Source organism: Canis lupus, chromosome 28 (genome assembly GCF_048164855.1).
Source record: "Canis lupus baileyi chromosome 28, mCanLup2.hap1, whole genome shotgun sequence".
Classification (NCBI taxonomy): domain Eukaryota; kingdom Metazoa; phylum Chordata; class Mammalia; order Carnivora; family Canidae; genus Canis; species Canis lupus.
The window spans coordinates 26,591,046-26,605,616 of record NC_132865.1 but is presented as its reverse complement, the minus strand read 5'-3'; the positions used below and the strand labels follow the sequence as shown (position 1 = coordinate 26,605,616).

Sequence of the window (14,571 nt, the reverse complement as noted above, 5' to 3'; positions counted from 1 at the left end):
TGTGCCAGTACCATACTGTCTTGATGATTACAGCTTTGTAATAGAGCTTTAAGTCCAGAATTTTGATGCCACCAGCTTTGATTTTCTTTTTCAGCATTCCTTTGGCTGGGATCCAGGGTCTTTTCTGGTTCCATACAAATTTTAGGATTATTTGTCCCAGCTCTGTGAAATAAATTGATGGTAGCTTGATAGGGATTGCATTGAATGTATAGTTTGCTCTAGGTAGCATAGACATTTTAACAATATTGTTCTTCCAGTCTATGAGCATGGAACATTTTTCCATTTCTTTGTGCCTACCTCACTTTCCTTTGTGAGTGTTCTGTAGTTACCTGAATACAGATTCTTTGCCTCTTTAGTTAGGTTTATTCTTAGGTATCTTATGGTTTTGGGTGCAGTTGTAAATGGGATTGGCTCCTTAATTTCTCTTTCTTCTGTCTCATTATTAGCTTATAGAAATGGAACTGCTTTCTGTGCATTGACTTTTATATTCTGCTGAATTGCTTTGCTGAATTGGTGTATAAATTCTAGCAATGGAGTCTTGGGTTTTTCACATAGATTATCATGTCATCTGCAGAGAATGACAGTTTGACTTCTTTACCTATTCGGATGCCTTTTACTTCTTTTTGTTGTCTGATTCCTGAGGCTAGGACTTCTAGTACTGTGTTGAACAGCAGTGGTGAGAATGGACATCCCTGCCACGTTCCTGACCTTACGGGGAAAGCTCTCAGTTTTTCCCCATTGCTAATGATATTTGCTGTGGGCTTTTCACATGTGGCTTTTATGATATTGAGGTATGTTCCCTCTATCCCTATACTGTGAAAAGTTTTATCAAGAAAGTATGCTGTACTTTGTCAAATACTTTTTCTGTATCTATCAAGAGGATCATACGGTCCTTGTCCTTTTTTTTTTTTTTTTTTTTTTTAATTAATGTAGCCTATCACATTGATTTTTGCTGATACTGAATCACTGTTGCAGCCCTGGAATAAATCCCACTTAGTTGTGGTGAATAATCCTTTAATGTACCGTTGGATCCTATTGGCTAGTATCTATGTGGGAATTTTGGCATCCGTGTTTACCAGGGATATTGGTCTGTAATGCTCATTTTTGGTGATGTTTTTATCTGGTATTGGGATCAAGGTAATGCTGGCCTTATAGGAGGAGTTTGAAAGATTTCTTTCCATTTACTGTTTTTTTGAAACCGCTTCAGAAGAATAGGTATTAGTTCTCCTTTAAATTTTTGGTAGAATTCCCTGGGAAGCCATCTGGCCCTGGACTGTTGTTTGTTGGGAGATTTTTGATTACTGTTTCAATTTCCTTCCTGGTTATGGGTCTGTTCAGATTTTTCTATTTCTTCCTGTTTCAGATTTGGTAGTTTATATATCTATAGGAATTTATTTATTTCTTCCAGATTGTCTAATTTGTTGGCATACAGTTACTGATAATATGGTCTTAAAATTGTTTGTATTTCTTTGGTGTTGGTTGTGATCTCTTTCAGTCATGATTTTATTTGGGGCCTTTTTCTGTTTAATAAATCTGGCCAGGGGTTTATTGATCTTATTAATTCTTTCAGAGAACCAGCTTCTGGTTTTGTTAATGTGTTCTATTCTTTTGGTTTCTATTTCGTTGATTTCTGCTCTAATCTCTATTAATTCTCTTCTGGATTTAGGCTTTATTTAGGTAAATGTAAAGCCTACATTACCTTACCTAATGTAAGGTTAGGATGTATATTTGATGCCTTCCTTGATTCTTGAGAAAGGCTGTATTACTATATACTTTCCTCTTAGGACCACCTTCGCTACATCCCAGAGGTTTGGGTAGTTATGCTTTCATTTTCCTTTGTTTCCATGAATTTTTTGAATTCTTCTTTAATTTCTTTGTTGACTCATTCATTCTTTTTTTAAAAGATTTTATTTATTCATGAGAGAGACAGAGAGAGGCAGAGACACAGGCAGAGAGAGAAGCAGGCTCCACATAGGGAGCCCGATGTGGGACTCGATCCCAGGACCCCAGGATCATGCCCTGAGCTAAAGGCAGACACCCAACCTCTGAGCCACCCAAGCATCCCTCATTCATTCTTTAGAAGGATACTCTTTCACCTCCATGTATTTGAGTTCTTTCCAAAATTTTTTAAAAATTTATTTATTTATTCATGAGAGACACACACACACAGAGAGGCAGAGACACAGGCAGAGGGAGAAGCAGGCTCCATGCAGGGAGCCCGATGCTGGACTCGATCCCCGGTCTCCAGGATCAGGCCCTGGGCTGAAGGCGGTGCTAAATCACTGAGCTACCTGGGCTGCCTCCCTTTCCAAATTTTATCTTGTGATTGAGTTCCAGTTTCAAAACATTGTGGTCTGAAAATATGCAGGGAATGATCCCAGTCTTTTGGTATTGATTGAAACCTGATTTTTTTTTTTTTTTAAGATTTTATTTATTTATTCATGAGAGACAGAGAGGAAGAGACAGAGGGAGAAGCAGGCTCCATGCAGGGAGCCTGATGTGGGACTTGATCCCAGGATCCCAGGATGATGCCCTGGGCAGAAGGCAGGCGCTAAACCACTGAGCCATCCAGGTGTCTCAAAACCTGATTTCTGAACCAGTGTGTGGTCTGTTCTGGAGAATGTTCCATGTGCACTTGAGAAGAATGTATATTCTGTTGCTTTAGGATGGAATGCTCTGAATATTCTATGAAGTCCATCTGGTCCATTGTGTCATTCAAAGCCTTTCTTGTTCTGCTTAGATGATCTGCTTAGATGATCTGTCCATTGCAGTGAGTGAGGTGTTAAAATCTTCTAGTATTCTTATATTATTATCAATATGTTTCTTTAATTTTGTTATTAATTGGTTTATATAATTGGCTGCTCCCATGTTAGGGGCATAAATATTTAGAAATGTTAGATCTTCTCATTGACTAGACCTTTTAATTAATTAATAAGTTTAATTAATATAGTGTCCTTCCTCATCTCTTATTACAGTCTTTGGTTTAAAATCTAACTTGTCCATGGGCAGCCTGGGTGGCTCAGCGGTTTAGCGCCTGCCTTCTGCCCAAGAAGTGATGACCTGAGGTCGAGTCGCAAGTTGGGTTCCCTGCATGGAAACTGGAAACTGCTTCTCCCTCTGCCTATGTCTCTGCCTCTCTCTCTCTTTCTCTCTCTCTCTCTCATGAATAAAAAAAAAAAATCTGATTTGTCTGGCATAAGGATTGCTATCCCAATTTTCTTTTGATGTCCATTAGCATGACAAATGGTTTCTGCCCCCTCTCTTTCAATCTGGAGATGTCTTTCCTCTAAAAGGAGTCTCTTAAAATAAATAAAAATAAAAATAAAATGAGTTTCTTGCAGACAGCATATAGATGGGTCTTGCTTTTTATCCAGTCTGATACTGTGTGTCTGTCTCTTGATTGGGGCATTTAGCCCATTTACATTCAGAGTAACTATTGAAAGATGAATTTAGTGCTGTTGTATTACCTATCAAGTCACTGTTTCTGTATATTGTCTCTGTTCCTTTCTGGTCTATGTTACTTTGGGGTTCTCTTCGCTTAAAGATTCCCTTTTAATATTTATTGCAGGGCTGGTTTAGTGATCACAAATTCTTTTGGTTTCTGTTTGTCCTGGAAGCTTTTTATTTCTCTTTGTATTTTGAATGAGATCTTAGCTGGATAAAGTATTCTTGGCTGCATATTCTCATTTAGCACCCTAAATATATCATGCCAGTTCTTTCTAGCCTGCCAGGTCTCTGTGGATAGGTCTGCTGCCAGTCTGATGTTTCTACCCTTTTAGGTTATGGACCTCTTGTCCCCAGGCTACTTAGGATTTTCTCTTTGTCTCTGGGATTTGCAAGCTTCATTATTACATGTCAAGGTGTTGACCTATATTTGTTTATTTTGAAAGGGGGTTCTCTCTACCTCCTGGAGGCATTAAAGTGCCTCCTTTCTTCCCCAGATTAGGGAGGTTCCTTGCAGTAATTTGTTTCAATATACCTTCTGCCTTCACCCCTTGCAAAATTTTCTTCTGGTATCCCGGTTCTAATATTGTTTCGCTTTATGATATCACTTATTTGTTTAATTCTCTTGTGATCTAGTTGTTTATCTTTTTCTCAGCTTCTTTGTTCTTTATCATTTTGTCTTCTATATCTCTAATTCTCTCTTCTGCTTCATTTATCCTAGCACTTAATGCTCTGTTTTTATTGCATCTCACTAATAACCTTTTTTATTTTGTTTTGATTAGAGTTTAGTTCTTTTATTTCTCTAGAAGGGGATTCTCTGGTATCTTCCATGCTCTTTTCAAGCCCAGCTAGTATCTTTGTAATCGGTATTCTGAACTCTGACATCTTACTCCTATCCATACTGATTAGGTCCCTGGCAGTCAGTACTGCCTCTTGTTCTCTTTTTTGAAGTGTTTTTCCTGTCTTGTCATTCTGTCTAGAGAATGATAGATGAACAAGAGAACAAAATACTAAAATGGCAACAATGACCACAGAGAAATAAATGCCAAACAAGTCAGGAGAGGCCAGAAATCTAAAAGAAAATGGAAATTAAAAATAAAAAGAATATAATGAACAAAACAAGCAGTACATTATATTCTGGGTGTAATTGGTCTGTTTGTAAATGAAACTACATCGCAAAATTGTAAAGAAAAAAACATACAAAGACTATTAATACATTGAAAGGATAGAATGTGACTGTGAAGATGAAAATTTTAAAAAGATTTAAAAATAATCAGATGGAGAGAACAGCAATACATTAGATTTGTGTATTTGTGTATTTTGTTTTTTTATTAGAAGAAACCACATCCCAAAATTGTAAAGAAAGAAAAACATATATATATACAAAAATAAATACAATGAAAGGATAGAATGTAAACGTAAAGATGAAAATTGCAAATTTAAAAAGTCGCTAAAATAAGAAATTGACTAAAAAGGAAAGAAAAAAGTTAAAATTGAAAGACAAAGAATCTTTGAGGAAAAAAACCTATGAATTCTATATACTGTTTTCCCCTAATATTGGAGTTTTGCAGTTCTGTATGATTGATAATCGTGGTCTTAGCCATATGTTCTTGCTGATCTTCTGGGGAGGGCACTGTTGTGCTGATGCTCAGATGTCTATCCCACACAGAACTTAGCCAGGGGGACAGGCAGCTTGAGTTTCTCTATGTGGCTTTTGTTCCCTCAAGGCTTTCTGTGCTGTTTTAGAGGGTGTGAATGAAAATGGTGGCCCCCCAGTCTCCAGCCCCGGATCCGATAGCTCCTGCCCTCCATTCCTCAGTGTGCCCTCTGGGTAAAGCAGTCAGTTATTCCTGTCTCACTGGTCTCTGTCCATCCTCTCTGCTCAGTCTGTGACCCAGCATTTCTATCTCAGACACTCGACCCCGCTTTGATCTCCAAACCCTGCAGACTCCCGAGCAGGCACCAGTGCCACTCTTCCCAAATGAGGGAGGGCAGTCTCACCGAGGTTCTGCCTCTTGGTGAGCACCTGTTCAGAGAATGGTTTCCTAACTGTGCCTTGGTTGCGGTTTATGGCAACCCCAAGCTGAAAGCCCACTCCTGGGCTCTCTGATTGCAGCCTGCTTCTGGTAACTCTGCTGTACTCAGGTGCCTTTTTCTTTCTGTGACCCTGGGGATCCTGACACCACACTGTCCTACCTATGATTCCATCCCGCTTAGCCACCTGAGCTGCAGGCAGTATTCCTTACCAGGGATACTGAATTTGCAGGCTTCTGAATTTGTGCTCCGCTGCGATATCACTTACCCTGAGTCAGCTTACAGAGGCTCCCTCCCCACCACAGTTTATCTTCTAATATATCACCTTGGATCACTTCTCCACAACTTGTACCTTGCAAAAAATGGTCAATTTTTTATTTGTAGAATTGCAGCAATTCTTAGATTGCCGGTTAAATTCTCAGGTGTTGGGCAGCCCAGGTGGCTCAGGGGTTTAGCGCCGCCTTCAGTCCAGGGCGTGATCCCTGGAGTCCCATGTCTGGTTCCCTGCATGGAGCCTGCTTCTCCCTCTGCCTGTGTCTCTGCCTCCCTCTCTCTGTGTCTCATGAGTAAATAAAATCTTTAAAAAAAAAAAAAAATTCTCAGATGTTAAGAATGATAGCTATCTAGTTGAATTCCTCGATCAGACAAAACTAAGGTCTCCTACTTCTCTGCCATCTTAGAGGATCTCCAATTTTGCTTGGTATTATGTGTAGATTCTTTTCTCTTCATTTTATGCATATCTATTTTAGGTTTTGGCTTTGTGGTTACCATAAGGTTCATATATAACACTGCATAGAATTTTGTTAGTCCCTACTACTTTTTTTCTTTTAAGATTTTATTCATGAGAGACAGAGAGGAGAGAGGCAGAGACACAGGCAGAGGGAGAAGCCGGCTCCATGCCGGGAGCCCGATGTGGAACTCGATCCTGGGACCCCAGGATCACTCCCTGGGCCGAAGGCAGGTGCTAAACCGCTGAGCCACCCAGGTGTCCCAGTCACCTACTTCAAACACATTACTACCTATCACTTCCTCCCACATTTTTTATTTTTAATGTTCTATTTTACATTTAAAAAATTTTGTCTTTTATTACTATATATACCATTTTTATTTTTTCCTTTAATCTTCACACTTGCTTTATATGTGGTTCATTATCTATGTTTGCTGTACATTTGCTTTTTTTTTTTTTTTTAAGATTTTATTTATCTATTCATGAGAGACACACAGAGAGAGGCAGAGACACAGGCAGAGGGAGAAGCAGGCTCCATGCAGGGAACCCGATGTGGGACTCGATCCCAGGTCTCCAGGATGACGCCCCAGGCTGCAGGTGGCGCCAAAGCGTTGCACCACCAGGACTGCCCCTGTACATTTGCTTTTATCAGCAAGATTTTTTTTTTAAAATTTTCTTTTAGTTATGGACCTTTCTGTTCCTCTTAAAGAAGTCCCTTTAACATTTCTTGTGAGGCTAATTTAGTGATCATGAACTTAACTATTTTCTTTTTTAATTTTTTTTTTTTTTTTTTTTTTTAGTATATATATTTTAGTAATCTCTACAACCAGCATAGGGGTTGAACTCAAGAGCCTGAGATCAAGAGTTGGTGCTGTTCTGACTAAGCCAGCTGGCTGTTTTCTGGACTTCTTTAACTTTGGAAACTTATCTCTTCTTCAGTTCTGTATGATAGCCTTGTCAGGTAGTTTTCTTGATTGTAGGTTTTTTCCTTTCAGTACTTTGAAAATATCATGTCACTTTTTTTCTGGCCTAAAACATTTCTGCTGAAAAACTGGCTGTTTCATGGATGTTTCCTTGCTGTTTTTAAGGGTTATCTTTAATTTTTGACGTTTTAATTATTAAACATCTTGACGTGGACCTCTTTAGGTTTATCTTGTTTGGGACTGCCTTTGCTTCCCGGACCTGGATATGTGTTTCATTCTCCAGGTTAGGGAAGTTTCAGGTATTTTTTCTTCGGATAAGTTTTCAGCTTCTCTCTCTCTCCTTCTTCATCTGTTTAATGTCTGCTTAGTCTTTCAAGATATGCATCAGGTAACTTTGTGTATTTAAAGAACTCTCTTTTGTTAGATGTGTTGGTTTCTTTTCCATTTTCTTAAACTATTATAATACTTAAGACAGCCCTTTTTTTTAAAAAAAGATTTTATTTATTCATGAGAATACACAGGAGAGAGAGAGAGAGAGAGAGAGGTAGAGACACAGGCAGAGGGAGAAGCAGGCTCCATGCAGGGAGCCGGATGTTGGACTTGATCCTGGATCTCCAGGATCACGCCCTGGGCTGTAGGCGGCACTAAACCGCTGAGCCATTGGGGCTGCCCAAGACAGCTTTTCAATTCGGATTTTTGTCAGCATCAGATTATTTCTAGCAAATTTCTAGAAGTGAAGTTGCTAGTATATACATATTGCCAGGTTGCCCATCAGAAATATCGGGCAACCCATGCCTCTACCAATACTGAGTTGTCCCCGTTTTTTAAATAAAATTTATTTTTATTAGAGAGTGCATGCGAAGAAGGGAAAATGGGGGGAGGCGGGGAGAGAATATCTCAGGTGGACTATCTGTTGAGCATGGAGCCTAAATCAAGAGTCTTGGCGCTTAACCAGCTGAGCCATCCAGGCACCCGGGGTTGTCCCCTTTTTTATCTTTGCCAATTTGATAGCTGAAAAGGGATGACAGTTTTAGTTAACATTTACTTGATTACTAGTGAGATCATTAAAACATTTTTTCTTACAAATCTGCTCATGTCACTTTCTGTTTTTCTATTGGGCTCTGATCTTTTATTTGATAGCACTTTATATTCATTAGGGATTGTAATCATTTGTTATATATAAGTTGCAGCTAGGTTTCTTAATTACTTAAATGATGCAGAATGGATAATAAAATGAAATATTTATGTCAGCTGGGAGAATACTCAGGGCTGTAGTTTTAGGGACCAGCACAGGCCACTTCTGAAACAATCCCTTAAATTTATGATACTGTAGTTGTTGCTTACCATTTATCAGATCAATTTATACAACTAGTTTTGACTAGTGTGAGTTAGTGGTGAATTAAAATGCAAATTTAAATAGGGAAGTTAAGGGAAGCCTGGGTGGCTCAGTGGTTGATCCTGTCTGCCTTTGGCTCAGGACGTAACTCTGGAAGGCGTGATCCTGGGTTTCCGGGATTGAGTCCTGCATCATGCTTCCCACAGGAAGCCTGCCTCTCTGTGTCTCTCGTGAATAAATAAAAACAATCTTTAAAAATAAATAAGGAAGTTAAATTAAGTCTCCATGACTTAAAAAAAATGCGTCATGATAGATTTGATATATATGTATATTAATATGCAATACCCTGTGATAAAATTATTTAACCTTCAAGAAAGTTGATTAGTGACTTTTTGAAATGGAATTCTTATATGGTGGTAAGTATCGATTTTACATATAGTGTGTATTGATGAGTGGGCTACTGTGCTAGAGATATAATTTTAGGTGGAAGGGAATCAACTTGATATTTATTTTAGCAAGATATCTCTTTATCTCAATCTCTTTGGGCTGCGATAGGGAGTGTGGCCTATAATAAAATTTTTTAAAGTGAATTGAGAAAAACATCCAGAAATAACAGGCACCAATTACATAGATTTTATTGCTTGGGCCAAAGTTAAATTATTTTTTTAAAGTTAATTGACTTAGGGACGCCTGGGTGGCTCAGCAGTTGAGCGTCTGTCTTCGGCTCAGGGCATGATCCTGGAGTCCCAGGCTCTCTGCAGGGAGCCTGCTTCTCCCTCTGCCTGTGTCTCTGCTTCTCTCTGTATCTCATAAATAAATAAAATCTTAAAAAAAAATTAATTGACTTAAGCTAATACCTGTTTTTGCTACTATTCCTATGCTTTTCTCTTTTTTTTTTTAAGATTTTATTTTTTTAAGATTTTATTTTTAAGTAATTAGTAATCATTATACCCACCATGGGGCTGGAATCTACAACCCTGAGATTGAGTTGCATGATTTAATGACTAAGCCAGCCAGGCGCACTTCTGTGCTCTATTTTTTTTTTAAATAGAATCACAAAAATATTGGAATCACATATATATGTTTGCAACTTTTTTCACTTTATTATGAATACTATCTGTGTATAACTTTTTGTTTTAATGCTCATAAACTTAGAATGGATATTTTGAATTTATTTTAATTGTTTTTCTATTGATGGACATTTAGTTTGCTTCTGAAATTTTCTTTTTATGCTAATGCTCAGTAAATACCTTTCCTAGCTACCAAAAACTATTTATTACAAAGGTATAATTGAGTCTTGCCACAAAGGCAATTCTTTATATACATAATATTCAGGAGACAGTAATTATTACACAGCTTACAAAAATCACCTGTATAGTGAATTTTCATCACTTTGGTGGGCCCCAGGATGGCACTATTAACAATAAATATTATTAAGTTCCAAATAGTGTGTGTGTTTCTATTGCTGTTCAGGATCACTTGAGATATTTGAACAGTCTCTTCAAAAGATTGTTTTAAAATTGATACCAGAGTACTTAATTCATTTGCATGGGAATACCTAAAATATACTTTTGAGTACATTAATTATGTCATTCTTTGTAGGATTATGTTTCAGAGATCCTCACATGAATATGGTATATTCTTAGTTCAAATGGAAATCTGGGACTACCTTTGATCATATCTTACTCAAGGGAAGGTGACCTCTAAAAACGTCACAGGAAATGTCTGTCAGAAATTTAATTTCATATGTAAAACCTATTTACTTGAAAGAATTTTCATCGTTTTAATTAGTTGGTGTTATTAGACTTTATTTTAAGGTTTTTTTTTGTTAAGAGATGTAGTATAGGTCATGAGATTTATTCATTTGTGGACTAAAAAAAGTAAGGCTTACATGTTAGATTCTGTGCTAGGTGCTGGGAATATAATCTGTATTTAATTTTGCATGAACAATTTATATAGGATATAAATTCTAAATAATTGCTAAATTGTGCCCATGGGTCAGATACTCTATCGTTGTTTTTTATAATATGGTAAAGTGTTCTAACTTAAAGTTTCAACTAGACTGAAGTGATTGAATTATAGCAGTGGTCACTAGATTTTAATTTTAAGTTTAATTTTCAGAAAGTAGGACAGGGCAAAAGTTAACTTTGTAACAAGTAAATACTTTTTATTTTTATTTTTTTAAACGTTTTATTTATGCATGAGAGACACACAGGGGGAGAGAGAGGCAGAGACACAGGCAGAGGGAGAAGCAGGCTTCATGCAGGGAGCCCGACATGGGACTCGATCCCAGGACTCCAGGATCACACCCTGGGCCAAAGGCAGGCGCTAAACTACTGAGCACCCGGGCTGCCCAAGTAAGGACTTTAAAAAAAACAAAAAAAGTCACCCATCTATTGTCCCCATATCCTAAAAGAAAAATATTTTTATACCAAAATGTAAGAAGGATGTATTCTCAAAATAAAGGACAGTAACTTTAAGTTGAATTCAAGGTTTTTTGTTGTTGTTGTTGTTTTATGCCTCATGGTCCTTATGCGGATTGTTATTTGGGATGCATTGATAAGTTTATATAATCTCTTAGTATTCTGAGTAACAGGAAACTTTATTCTACTAAATAAGCCAAGTGAATAAGAATGTTTTATTAATCCTTTTAGACTTCCTCCACCCTCCCACTAAAAATGGTCATGCTCTTCTCGCATATTGTAAAGATAATTAAATTGCCGTTTCTTTGAATAGTTCCCAAAGACCTTATAAAAATAAGCTCCAGTGTACTGTTGTAGCTTTTCAAGTTTTTGGCATTTTAAATTTAACGACAGCTTTGTTATTACCACTAACAGGGTTACTATGAAACTATTTACTGCTAATAAACTTTTTTTTAATTATATCTATCTCAAAAACATATGCTGCTTTGTTGAAAGCAGTATTGTGTTATCTCTGATTGCTGTAAACTTTAATTGGTCTAATTATACAACGTTAAAAATTTCATAGCATTTATTGGAGGGAAGAGGAAGTCTATTTTCAGGGTTTATCTATTTTCATTTAGCCTTGATTTTCTTTTATATGTCCTGTCAACTACCCATTTCCCCTCCCCCAAATAGTTTGCTGTTTTTAAGATTTTTTTTATTTATTAGAGCACAAGCAGGGGCAAGGGCAGAGGCAGCTGGGAGCCCAACGTGGGGCTCAATCCCAGGACCGTGAGATCACGACCTGAGCCAAAAGGCAGCCGCTCAACCATCTGAGCTATCCAGGTGCCCCAAGTTTGCTGTTTCTTATAGCCTATATCAAGTAGACTAGACCACAAGCTTATACCATCATCATAAAATTCTTGAAGTTAAATTGTACATATATTCATACAGAACCTAGAAAACTAAATGCAGTCTGATTCTTAGCCCTCTTTTTTTTAACCTTTTTTATTTTGAAGTACAACACATAAAAAATATATATAAAATGTAACAAACATGAATATATGGTTCAATATGTAATCACTAAATATCCATGAATCACCACCCACATTAAGAAATAGAAATTTGGGGGAAAAAAAAAGAAATAGAAAGTTGTTTGCACTCTAGGAAGCTCCTTTATGCTCTCTTCCAACTATTACCATGCCCATCCATAGGTAACCACCATTGTAACTTCTTTTTTTTTTTTTTTTTAAGATTTTATTTATTTATTCATGACAGACACACAGAGAGAGAGGCAGAGACACAGGTAGAGGGAGAAGCAGGCTCCATGCAGGGAGCCCAATGTGGGACTCGATCCCGGGTCTCCAGGATCAGGCCCCGGGCTGAAGGCGGCACTAAACCGCTGGGTCACCAGGGCTGCCCCCATTGTAACTTCTTACACTATAGCTTTGTTTTGCCTTTTATTCTTTTATTTTTATTTTTAAAAATTTATTTTCAAGTAATGTCTATACCCAACATGGGGCTCGAACTTAAAACCCTGAGATCAAGAGTCACATGCTTTGACTGACTAAGCCAGCCAGGTGCCTCTGTAATATTTCTTAATGCCTTTGTGATTTATAGTGATGTCCCCTTTTTTTTATTTCTGATACTGGCTATAAGTCTTTTTCCTTAGTAAATCTCATTAGAGGTCAGTCCTTTTTATTATTTCAAGGAACGATCTCTTGGCCTGGCTATACGTTTCTGCCTTGATAGTTCTCTGATGATTTCAGATAGATGACTTTCATGTTTAGTTGTTTATTTGATCTTATAGGAGGATGGTTTGTCTGAAATTACGTAATTCACTTACAAATAGAAGCAAAATTCTTAGATATTCATTTACAATTGAGGTAGTATGGAAAAGGTACTCACTGCCTTGGGGCTTAGGTGCCCTTCATTTCATATTCTTTTTTTTTTTTTTAAAGATTTTATTTATTTATTCATGAAAGACACAGAGACAGAGAGAGGCAGAGACACAGGCAGAGGGAGAAGCAGGCTCCATTCAGGGAGCCTGACATGGGACTTGATCCCAGGTCTCCAGGATCACGTCCTGGGTCGAAGCTGGCACTAAACTGCTAAGCCACCCGGGCTGCCCTCATTTCATATTCTAACATTAACTTAGCAACTGTTATATTACATGTACTGTACTAAGTGCTGGGGTCACTATGGTGAATAAGAGTTTTGTTTTGTTTTGTTTTTTAAAGGTTTTATTTATTCATGAGAGACCGAGAGGGAGGGAGGCAGAGACACAGGCAGAGGGAGAAGTAGGCTTCGTGGAGGGAGCCCAACGTGGGACTTGATCCCGGGTCTCCAGGATCACACCCTGGGCTGAAGGCCACGCCAAACTGCTGCGCCACCCGGGCTGCGCAAGAGTTTTGTTCTTAAGATGATTAAAGTGCTGTGGAGGAGACAAACAGTTTAGGTACATTGTTTTAATGTGCAATTTAGGAGAATATATACAGCAGGGCGCTAATCTGGTTAATCAGGAGAAACGTCTTGGAGGAGGTAATAGGTAAGCTGAAATAAAAGATTGGTAGGAAACAGCTTGATATAGAGGTGCTGTAGGGAGGTAGAATACTGGATAAAAGTCCAGAGAGCCTGTTGAATTTCTAGAATTATCTGTATGACTGGATTAAAGAGTGTGAAAGATCCAGAGGATAGAAAAGTACAGAGATTATATCATAAAGGATTTATTTTGGTACTGAGAAATGGATAGAGAGGGAAGAGCAAAATTAGTGGAGGGTGACTATGATAGCATAGGCTTAGAATAGCTGTAATGGATTGAAATAGAATAGCAGTGGAAATGGAATCTAATGTATTTAGGAGGAAACAGATCTGGATTGCAGAAAATGAAAGAGAAAGAAGGAATAACAATATGGGTGCTGTTTTCTGAGTGAGGTAGGGAACAAACAAGCAGCAGATTTAGGAGGAAAATTAAGGAGTTGGGGTTTGGATTTCTTTGGTTTGAAAGCAGAAGTTGGCGTGTGATTGTCATGGAACAAGAAAGACTATTTATCTGTAGTGGAGCTGATATAATGAGACCTGTGAGTTGAGGGGGGTGTAATTCTGAGCACTTGGTTGGGAAGAGGATAGGAGAGAATTGGGACAGGATAGGTGCATAGTGTATGGCATATGGAGTGGCCGGATGTTGAGGCATCCTGTCAGATACTTCTCTATTATTTGGAGTAGTATGCTTGGTTATCTGCTGAAATGATGGAGGAAGGGTTAGAGAGATTTGGGTAGCATGGAGAATGCTTGAAAAAGCTTCTTGGAGAATGTAAGAAAGGGGCAAGAGTAAGAAAATATTTTCCTAGGATGCTAGACACCAGTGAGGGCCCATTTAAAATCAGAGATAGAACATTTGTAGCAACCTCAAAATGTGAAATTTTAATTTTTCTACAGCCCAATTGTAGGACATTTAGCCTACGGGATTAATCAAGTTCTGGCTTGTAGAATAAACAGAACAGTAGAACAGGAGTTGAAAATACTGACAGAGTGGTTTACGTGATTTTGGGCTGCATGGAGTAGAAGAAAGTGAAGGTATAAGAGGGGGATTGATTAGGTTGGTGAAGATTGCAGGGGAGGAGAGACTAAAGGTCTGAATATGCACACAGTAGGGCAGAGGAGCATCTGAGGGAAAGCTAAGCGGTGAAATATTTGGGTTATTTT

At 38.0% G+C, this 14,571-nt stretch overlaps 1 protein-coding gene across 6 annotated transcripts in view; it reads left to right on the top strand.

Moving 5' to 3' along the window:
- MTFR1 (mitochondrial fission regulator 1) overlaps positions 1-14,571 on the top strand; it is a 75,923-nt gene that overhangs the window by 19,575 nt on the left and 41,777 nt on the right. Inside the window, exon 1 of one of the 6 annotated variants that reach the window (XM_072804440.1) lies at positions 2,717-2,770. The exons of 3 other annotated variants lie outside the window; for them this stretch is intronic. The gene's annotated coding sequence lies outside the window, so the exon portion shown is untranslated. Of the gene's footprint in view, positions 1-2,716; positions 2,780-11,619; positions 11,713-14,571 lie in introns of those variants that run through there. 2 more of the 6 variants (XM_072804439.1, XM_072804438.1) reach the window with 2 other exon arrangements.